This window comes from Juglans regia, chromosome 11 (genome assembly GCF_001411555.2).
Source record: "Juglans regia cultivar Chandler chromosome 11, Walnut 2.0, whole genome shotgun sequence".
NCBI classification, from domain to species: Eukaryota; Viridiplantae; Streptophyta; class Magnoliopsida; order Fagales; family Juglandaceae; genus Juglans; species Juglans regia.
The window spans coordinates 14,865,837-14,876,486 of record NC_049911.1 but is presented as its reverse complement, the minus strand read 5'-3'; positions in this window follow the sequence as shown (position 1 = coordinate 14,876,486).

Genomic DNA, 10,650 nt, shown 5'->3' with positions numbered 1-10,650 from the left:
TTGAGATAAAACCAGTTTTCAAAAATAAATAAATAAAGTTGAAAGTTGAATAAAATATTATGAGAATATTATTTATTAATATTATTATTATTTTGAGATTTGATAAAGTTGAATTTAGACTTGAAAAAATTGAATTGTTTATTTTATTTTATGTAAAAATTTTAAAAAAAATTGTAATGATGAGATGAGATGAAATCAAACACTCTGAATCCAAATGAGTTCATTGAAATCACTTTTTGGTATAACTTTTTCAAGTACATCCAAATACCAAAAATATTTCCAGAATTTTAATGCAAAACAAATGAAGTAATCAGATCATATTGGAATCTTCTAATACATCAGCCTTCACTTCTCCAACACCACAACACGGGATGATGTGGATTTTTATTTATTTTTTTCTTTCTTCAAGTAAAACGAACGTTTTGCTGTGCTTGTCTTCCTACGCAAGCCAATTCGAATTTTTGCTCTCCCTGCATCGCCCTCTCCCGCGTTACTTCTGTCTCGTTCGTCCCGTCACAGTGTTGTGCCGCTGCCCACGCCGACCGGCCAAACAAACTCCGATCGTCCGCCACCATCTCGCTTGCATGTCACATTTCTCTCTCTCCCTGCGTCACCATCTCGCTTGCATCTCGCTGCATTGGTTAGTTTTGGAGTTATTTTACAGGATCTTTCTTCCAAGTGTTTGTGTTTGTTTGCATAGAAGTAATGATTGAAATCTTATTGTATTTGTCTGTCTTCCTTGTTTGGGTTTTCCTATACAAAGCAATGTAATTTTTTTGGTAGGTTTATATATATAGAAGGATTGGGTGGGGATTGTGGTAGCTCTTAACTGATTATTGAGATGGTTTTGGTTCAAGTTTGAACCTTTTTTATGTCCCTTGCATTTTTTGAATTGATTTTGTTTAATTTGAAGAATCCTTATTTGAGCTTATGTTATTATACTTGAGAATGTATATGGGTTTGTTCTAGTCTAACGATATTTAGGGTACGTTTGGATGTTGAAGTGAGTTGAGTTGAGATAATAAAATATTGTTAGAATATTATTTATTATTATTATTATTATTTTGAGATTTGAAAAAGTTAAATTGTTTATTATATTTTGTGTTGGAATTTGAAAAAGTTGTAATGATGAGTTGAGATGAGTTGAGAAGAGTTTTAGTTCCAAACGAAGCCTAGTGTTTTATTACTTGTTGGGTATACGATAGTTCTAGTCTACCCGAGCTTTTGGTTTAAATGAAGTGATCATGTGGGCTCGTTTCCATAATCTTTTTCTTAAATCATGGAATTTTATATCAAAACTTGGAAAAAGCGAATGACAAAGCATATTTGTACATGGTATTTGCGTCGTTAGTGATGATATTCAAGGCTCAATGGAGATTCCTATGTCTACTTCATATCAAATGAGATACAAGTATTGTTTAACTATCAACATTTTTTTAAGTGTACATGATTTAAATTTATTAGCGGTGAGATAATCAGTTTTAATATTTCTTGTTATTCTAAAACTTCATTATGACTCAGTTGAAATAACGTGATGGATAAAAAGAAAGATGAAAGGCCACCTAGGCCTTCTACATCAATCCCACCGGCACAGGTATGATACACACTGGTCATATAGAAATGTCCATGTATTTGATATTTCCAATTAGTTAATGAATTTTTATTTGTGCATTATAGGGATATTGTGGTCCAGGAAATTTGTACTACTCGTCATTTATATATACATATGCATGGGATAGCCAGGTAGATTTCCTTATAAGCTTTTTAAAAAAAATTGTGGACGTGCATTTGAGTTGTTCTAACGTCGTGCCTAATTACAGCCCCCCATCAATGCCACATTTTGGACCAACGATGCTCTATCCTTTGTCGAGTAATGCAGAGGAGTTGGGACGAGTTCAAAATATTATCTTCATAAATTCCTTTCGAACTTTTAAAATATATTTTTTTTTCTTTCATGCATTTGGCTCGTTCTAACATCGTATTAAATTACAGCCCCCATCAATGCCACCTTTGGACCAACGATGCTCAACCCTTCATTCAGTAATGTGGACGAGTCGGGTTGAGTTCAAAATATTATCCTAGTAAATTCCTTTCGAACTTTCAAAATATATATTTTTTTTCTTTCATGCATTTGGCTCGTTCTAACCTCTCCTAATTACAGCCCCCCCAATGCCACATTTTGGACTAACGATGCTCTATCCTCCGTCGAGTAATGCGGAGGAGTTGGGATGAGTTCAAAATATTATCATTGTAAATTCCTTTTGAACTTTCAAAATATATATTTTTTTCTATCATGCATTTGGCTCATTCTAACCTCGTGCCTAATTACAGCCTCCATCAATGCCACCTTTTGGACCAAAGATACTCAACCATTCATCGAGTAATGCGGACGAGTCGGGCTGAGTTCAAAATATTATCCTGGTAAATTCCTTTCGAACTTTCAAAATATATATATATTTTTTTTCTTTCATCCATTTGACTCGTTCTAATACCGTATCAAATTACAGCCCCCATCAATGCCACCTTTTGGACCAAAGATGCTCAACCCTTCGTCGAGTAATGCGGAGAGGAGTCGGACCGAGTTCAATATATGAGTAACAGTATTACATTTTAACCCGATGAATAAACATTTAGTTAATATATATAATATAAATGGTAATCCAAATAATGCAATTTAATTTTCAGAAAATTCATTAGATGTGTATGTAAAGAGGGAGAGGCCAAGGGGATTGAGGCCGAGGGGACTAATCAAGTATCGAATGATGAAAGAGTTGAGGAGCCAAAACCTGGTATGGAGTTTGCCACTGATAAAGAGCTTATAGCAATGTTTTTAATCTCGTACCGTACCGACCGATATTTGCTGTACCGGCCTAGTGGCCGGTACAGGTATCATATATATTTCGGCATTTAGTTTTTTTTTTCAAACGACAAGCTTATTTTTTGACCCTCAATTCAGATTAGGCTATTTATAATTTATATATATATAATTTATTCATATTTAGATTATTATTTTGGAATATAATTTATATATATTTATATATATAATTTATTCATATATCGACTATCCCGAAACGGTATTGGTACCAAAATATTTCATTCTAATGCCTTGACCAGTACGGCATCCGGTACGGTATGCAAAACATTGGCTTATAGCCTATAACAAGCATTATGTCAAGCAACAAGGTTTTGGTGTTATAACACAAAGGACGAAGAGAGGCAGATGTGAATGCCAAGTATCTGACAATTGGGTGTGCGTGGAGCGACAAGTATCATCCTAGCCACAACAATATCTTGAGACCAAGACCAACAACTAAAACAGATTGTAAGACGAGGATAAATGTTCATTTGGTGAAGGGTGTATGGGTGGTGACCACTGTTGAGATAGTACCGCCAACCCATAGAAGTCTAGGTTTTTTAGATCGCACAAATGTTTGGATGAACAGTCAAAGGATGCTGGATTTGAATGACAGAGTTGGTATTCGAATGAATAAGAATTTCGTAGCAATTGTTGTTGATGCGGAGGGGTTTGAAAATCTTGATTTCCAAGAAAAAGACTATCGAAATTTAATTGACAAAGGCAGATAGTTAAGGTTGGGTAAAGGAGGTGGTGATGCACTTAATGACTACTTTAAGAGGATGAGGTTGATCAATGATGGTTTTGTTTCTGTTGTGGATGTGGATGAAGATTTGAGAATCAGAAATGTGTTCTGGGTTAACACACGAAGTCGACCAGCGTATGAGTATTTCAGAGATGTCATCACATTTGATACGACATACCTACCAAATAGATATGGTGTGCATTTTGCTCCCTTTGTTGGGGTCAACTATTATGGACAGTCTATACTGTTAGGGGCTGGCTTGATTTCAAGCGAGGACACAGCTACTTTTGTATGGTTGTTTCGCGCATGGTTATAGTGCATGGACGATCGAGCTCCAAAAGTGATAATAACATACCAAGATCGAGCAATGAAGTCTGCTATTGCATTAGTATTCTCAAACACTCACCATAGATATTGTCTATGTCATATACTGTGGAAACTTCTCGAGAAATTGGGATCTCACTCCTAATTCTATAAGGGTTGAAGATTCCATTCTTAGTTCCCTATATGATTCACAGACATGCGTAGAATTTGAGGAGAAGTGGGGGCAGCTAATTCAGAAGTATGACCTTGGTGATAATGCATGGCTGCAAGGGTTGTACAATGAGAGGTCGTTCTGGGTACCAGCTTAATTGAAGGGTGTCTTTTGGGCTGGCATGAGCACTACACAATCTAAAAGCATGAATGCTTTCTTCGATGGATTTGTGCATTCAAATACGACACTGAAAGAATTCGTAGATCAATTTGATAATGCTTTGAGGAAGAAGGTGGAGGTCGAGACTACAACTAATTTCATGTCCTGCAACCAAACCATCCCATGTGTATCTCCATTCCACATTGAGAAGCAGTTTTAAGCGTTGTATACAAACACAAAGTATAAAGAGGTCTAGAAAGAGTTGTTAGGGATGATGTGTTGTAATTGTCTATTTCTCAACAAGGAAGGTTGCATATCCACATTCGATGTTTTGGATGAAATTACTATTGAGGATGACCATGTCAAAACCGTCAAGTATACAATTTATTATAAAGAGGAGTGTAAACTAAAATGCACGTGTGCATTATTTGAGATGAGGGGGGTCCTTTGTATGCATGTATTGAAAGTTTGTCAGATGAAGAAGATTCACAGTGTACCAGAGAAGCACGTCTTAGATCGATGGCGGAAGGACTTGAAGAGGAGATACACACTGGTCAAAAGTAGCTATGATGACATACAACAAAATGCATTGCACGAAGGTATGAGCTTGTCGTGAAACGATGTCTAAAATTAGCAACCCATGTATCCCAGCATGATGACCATGTCAATGCATTCATGTGCCGTTTGGATGAATTTGAGAATAACTTTAAAGGATTACCACTTGAATCTGGTTCAACCAAGATCAAAGAAAACGTGGTCGTGGACAACGATAAGAAAATATTAAACCCACACGTTGTCCAAGGGAAAGGGAGGCCTCCATCGAAAAGGAAGGTTCTACCTGTGGAGAAGGCTGCGACCAAAAGAAGAAAGAAACAGGTAGTAAATATTTTTCATATTAATTATATATTTATTGGACTACATACATTATCCATTCTAATAGATGTGTATCTTTTTGTTTGAAATTTAGATTTGCATAAAAATATTTGATGATGAATCACTAAATGGTGAGGTATCATAAGCTCAACCTAGTGCTAAAGTGGATCAACTTGGTTATAATGTTGATGATATTCTTGTTGAAATACAATGTAGTACTATCACACAACCAACACCATTGGGCTGTGAGGAGGTCGTGGTTGTGCCATAATAATTTGTTGTATCATTTATTGTTGTGATGAAATATTGTGGTGAGAATGTTGTTGCGACGTTGTAGTTATGTTTATTTTGGGTGTTGTGATGAAATATACTGGGTTTTGTGATGATTTGTAAAGAATGTAAATATGGTCGATGGGTTTGTAAAGAATTTTATAGGTGTTGAATATCCCAAAGGCGGTGCATAAGGCTTTAAATTCAATTTTTTCCAATTTCCTTCGGGGTTCGGGGGAGGAGGTAAAGAGAAGAAAGTGGGTGGCTTGGAGTAAAATTTGTTTACCGGTGGAGGAGGGCAGTTTGGAAATTAGAAAATTATCTGAAGTGCAATCTTCTTTATTCATGAAATTTGCTTGGAAATTGCTAGTCGGAAAATTGTTATGGGCTGAGTTTTTTAGGAAAAAATATGTTGGTGAGGAGCATTTGGGGTCTGTCTTACAAAGGGGTTCCAGATTTTGGAGGGATGTCCTTTCTATGCTCCCCGTGGTGATCAAAAACACAAAAATGCTGGTTCAGTGTGGGCATATAAACTTTTGGTATGATAATTGGATGGGCGATGGTGCCTTGGCTGAGGTTCTTGAAGTGAGAGGGGAGCCTTCTCTGAAGGTTAATAAGATTTGTGCAAATTCAGGATAGAATGTTTCGAGGTTGGCGGCTATTGTTCCGATGGAAATTGTTAATAAAATTTTGGCTTATCCTATAAAGCTGAAAAATGGGAGTGATATTCTTGTATGGAAGCCAAATATGAAAGGAAATTTCACTACAAAACTGGCCTGGGAGTTGATTTGGCAAAAGGGTATTTCTTGTATTTGAAAGAAGTGGCTTTGGCATAAGTATGTTCCTAAGAATATGTCTTTTGTTTGTCGGAGAGCTCGGAAACAAGCTTTACTGGTGGATGCTTTAATTATGAAGCTCGACATCTCTCTAGCGTCTAAGTGTATTTGTTGTATAGCTTCGCAACAACAAACGGTGGATCACGCTTTGGGCGACGGTGATTTAACAAGAAATGTTTGGAATTATTTTGTAGCTATTTTTGGTATTAGATTACCGCAGGTGAGATCTTGGCAGGGGATTATGAATATCTGGTGGCTTCGTGCTTCAAAGTCATCCCAAGCTGGTCTGAGCAGAGGTATCATTCCGATTTTAGTTACTTGGGTATTTGGAAGTCAAGATGAGAAGCTTGTATGGAGGATAAAGTGCCGAACTGTGATGCTTTGATTCGGACTATGAAAGCTGCGTTGCTCGATATCACTACTCAATTTGGCCAGCTTAAAAGGCTATCTAGTAAGGATAAGTTTATTCTGAAAGAGTTGAACTGTCCGTTGGTGACGTTGACTACAAATATTCCTAAATTTATTAACTGGTCGAGACTGAGTTGTGGTGGTTTCAAACTCAATGTGGATGGAGGGTCGAATGGTGTTTTGACTAACACGATGGCTGAGGGACATGCTTTACTTGATGGTTTACGTATGGTTTAGCAGCTGGGCATTACAAATGTGTGGGTGGAGTCGGATTCTACAGTTGTGGTGAATTGGATTAAGTCGGGTGCTTGCAACTTTTGGTATATGTGGGATTTTTGGGAAGACATTAAATCACTGTTTCAGAATCTTAATTGCCAAATTTGTCATATTTATAGGGAAGCCAACATGGTAACAGATTTTTTAGCAAAGGAATGTGCAACAGGAAAAACTTAGATTTTGATGGAAATAATATTGGGTCGAGACGTTTGCGTGGTCTCTTGCACATGGACTTTTTGGAATTGGCTTACATTCGTAAATAAGGTGATGTTACATGGGATGGAGATTTCTTGTGTATATTCGTTGAGACTTGATTGTTACCATGGTATTCATCTGCCATAAGTGATGCTTTTTTAATAAATATGGGGAGAAGTCACTCTTGGACATGATCACCAACTCTTTATAACCAAAAAAAAAAACTTGTTTACTTTCAGGATCCTCTGGTTGGGATCGCCCCCATCAAAAGGTGGAAAATCCAAGCGAAGTGTTCTTGCTTGAATTCCACCATGTCCTGCAAAGAGAGGGTTGGGGTTTATGTTCAAGTGATTTTGTCCTGATGATCCTTCCCCCGAATTAGACTTAGCTGCTAGATGTACCAAGCTGTCATAACTAGCTGCTAGATTACTGACTTGCTGTTGCAAATTCTCCATTAATGCTCGCTGCTTACTCTGTTCTTCCCTTAGAGAGGAAGTTTCCCCTCTTTCTAGTTGAGAATTGTGAGTTCCTTCCACCATGTCGCAGGAACGCGACTACATGTAATGCACATAGTAATAATAATAGATATAGAATAGCTAAGAGCATTGGCATTGACTTCATCAAAGTTATTTCTAAAATTTGATGAAAAGTATATGATTTCTATAAATTCAAAACTTTTCTAGCCATAACTCCACATTGAATTAGCCATTGAATTCATCAAAATAATAATATAATATTATTTTTTTAATAAAAATATTTTTATTTTTTTTCATATTTTACAATTACACTAATCATATGTTGATTAATAATTTAATTTGATTCTTACATTATTATTACAACACGGTTGGAGATTAAACGTTAATAAAAAAGACATTTGGAGATTAAAAGTGAATAAAAAATAGATTTGATGAATGAATAGTAGACCTTTAAATTTAAAAAAACCTATAGATTTATTGTAGTTCAAAGTTTCACATTTATCTATTTGACTAATTCAATACAATCCTATTTTGATGAAATTCATCAAATTTTATATTTGACTAGACTTTTGATGAAGCCAATACTAATAGCAACACAAACCTAAATGGACTTAAACATGGACCTTAACACTAACCCACGTCTCCTGGTGGCCCAGGACTCGATCAACACCCATCTGATACTCTTGAAACATAAAATGACACTAACAACCCTTCCAATTAAAATAACTACAACTTTGATTAGCCCATCAAAACGCCGCGCATAGCACTTGTTATGGCACGACCCCTTGATTCTCTCTCAAGTGGGCTTTTATGTACGGCCTTTCCCAAAATGCCCTTTTAGTTAGGCTCTTTTTTTAAGACATTTTAAGTTTATGATATCTATGCCCTTAGCTGTAAGTCATGACCGAATATGATTTGGACTTGCTTTTTTACGTTGGGCTGTATATTGAACTTATTTCAAGTATAAGCATTTATACAGAATATATTTAGGAATTTAAATTATATTACTAAGTATTATTTGTACGACTAAATTTAATAGTAAATAATAAGAGTAAACTTTATTTTGAATACTTTAAATTAAATTCAGTTTATTTTATTAAACGAATTTCTGTTGTTTACTTTGGTAGAATTAATATCATTTTCTACTAAGTTATAATTTGAAAATGTAGATATGTTATTAGTATTTAAATAATATTAGTATTTATTAATTTTTTTTTAAACATAATAATTATTAAATTATTCTCCATATTATGTATTTAACTAAGTAGAATATTATTATGTTATGCTTTCTTATAAAAGTTAGTAACTATTAGGGCTCGTTTGGATTTAGAGAGTGTTTCATCTTGTCTCATCTCATTACTACAATTTTTTCAAATTTCCATACAATATAATAAACAATTCAACTTTTTCAAATCTTAAAACAATAATAATATTAAAAAATAACATTCTAACAATATTTTATTCAACTTTCAACTTTCATCTAAAACTATCTCATCTCATCTCACTATCAAAACCAGTAGTACTTCGTATAGGTAACGAGTTACGATGTAAGATTCAGGAAGCAGCGCAATGAGGTAAGTAGCTTGATCATTTAACACATGTTAGTTAGTTTAGATAGATTATTATTAAAGCCAGTTATTTGATAGTCACTTACTCATGTCACGATTTATGCAAGCATGTCATTCATCATAGCACACAATTATGTTAATTTTTTGCATCATGTTCAGATTCAACATTTTACAGTTATTTATATTAATATGTATGTCATGCATCTCGCATCGCATAAAATACGTAAACTTTCTTAAGTTCAAGTACAAGATAAGATTAGATCAGTTTAATTAGATGATCATTCAGAAGCATGGTACCAATGAAGATTCAAGGTGGATGTGTAAGCCACAGACTCAAGTGTGGTCCACCGTAGTATGCCAAAATACTACTCAGCAGCTCCCCTTGTGGTTGTGAGATATGGGGTCGGTACATAAGCTTGCACACAAAGTTAAGTGTGTTGACTAGTCATATAAGTCAATTAATTCAGATAAATCAAGACAAGTCATGCATGGCATAAACATGAGTATGAATAGTCATGATTTTTATTTCTTAGCATGAAATTTTTTATGAAAACCATTACGTTTATTATGTTTGCATTATGATGAGTTTCTTACCGAATCTTCGACTTATTTTAGTTTTATTTCATTTTTTAACCATCCAGGTGAGGATGAGGATGAATATGAGCAAGCAGGTAAAGCTTAGAAGGAGCATACCAATGAAATTTAATGGATTTTATTTTATGACAGCCATTTTATTTAGTTGGTTTAAGACACAAGTTATTTTAATAACACTTTTTCTGAATTTCATATTTATTTATTAAATTATGCAAGTCTCTTATCTAGCTTTATTTACGTAAGTACATGACATTTCTAACCCTAGTAAAGGAGGTGTTACAAATACTCCAAAGCTAAACTCCTCACACATATATCAAAGCCTCAAGAACAACATATATTAAAATCAAGACAATTAGATCAAGTTTCCATAACCAAAGATCAGTACTTTCACCAAAACAGAACCTAACTTGCTGTAAAACCATTTTATAAAAATTCTATCATGCTATAAAACCAAACCTAACTTGCATATTAACAAGTTAACTTGCATATCTACCCAAACTTTCACCAAAAACTTCATCAAAATATCAAAGTTTCCCTCAAACATCAAAATTATTGCCTAGTGTGACCTTTGCATGTTTCAACTGAACTTTCACAAATCCAAATTCCATGAAAAATTACTCAAAATATACCAACAGAAATTAGACTCAAAGATAAACAAAATACATGAAGAAAATGTCATGAGAATCAACTTAAAAAGGCCTCGAAAAAATGGATAAAAAATAGTTAGAAAAACTGCTTAAACCTCTCTCTCTTGGGTTCTCTCCAAACAAGTGAGGAAAATGCAAAGTGTGAAACGAGGAATGAGGGTGGCGTGATATACATGAGAGAAGGCTTACATGGGGTGGCTGAGTGACCCTTGGATAATAGGTTTGCCACCAAAAAATGGAGGAAAAGTGGGCTGCTTAGCTGTTGTCCCCTTGC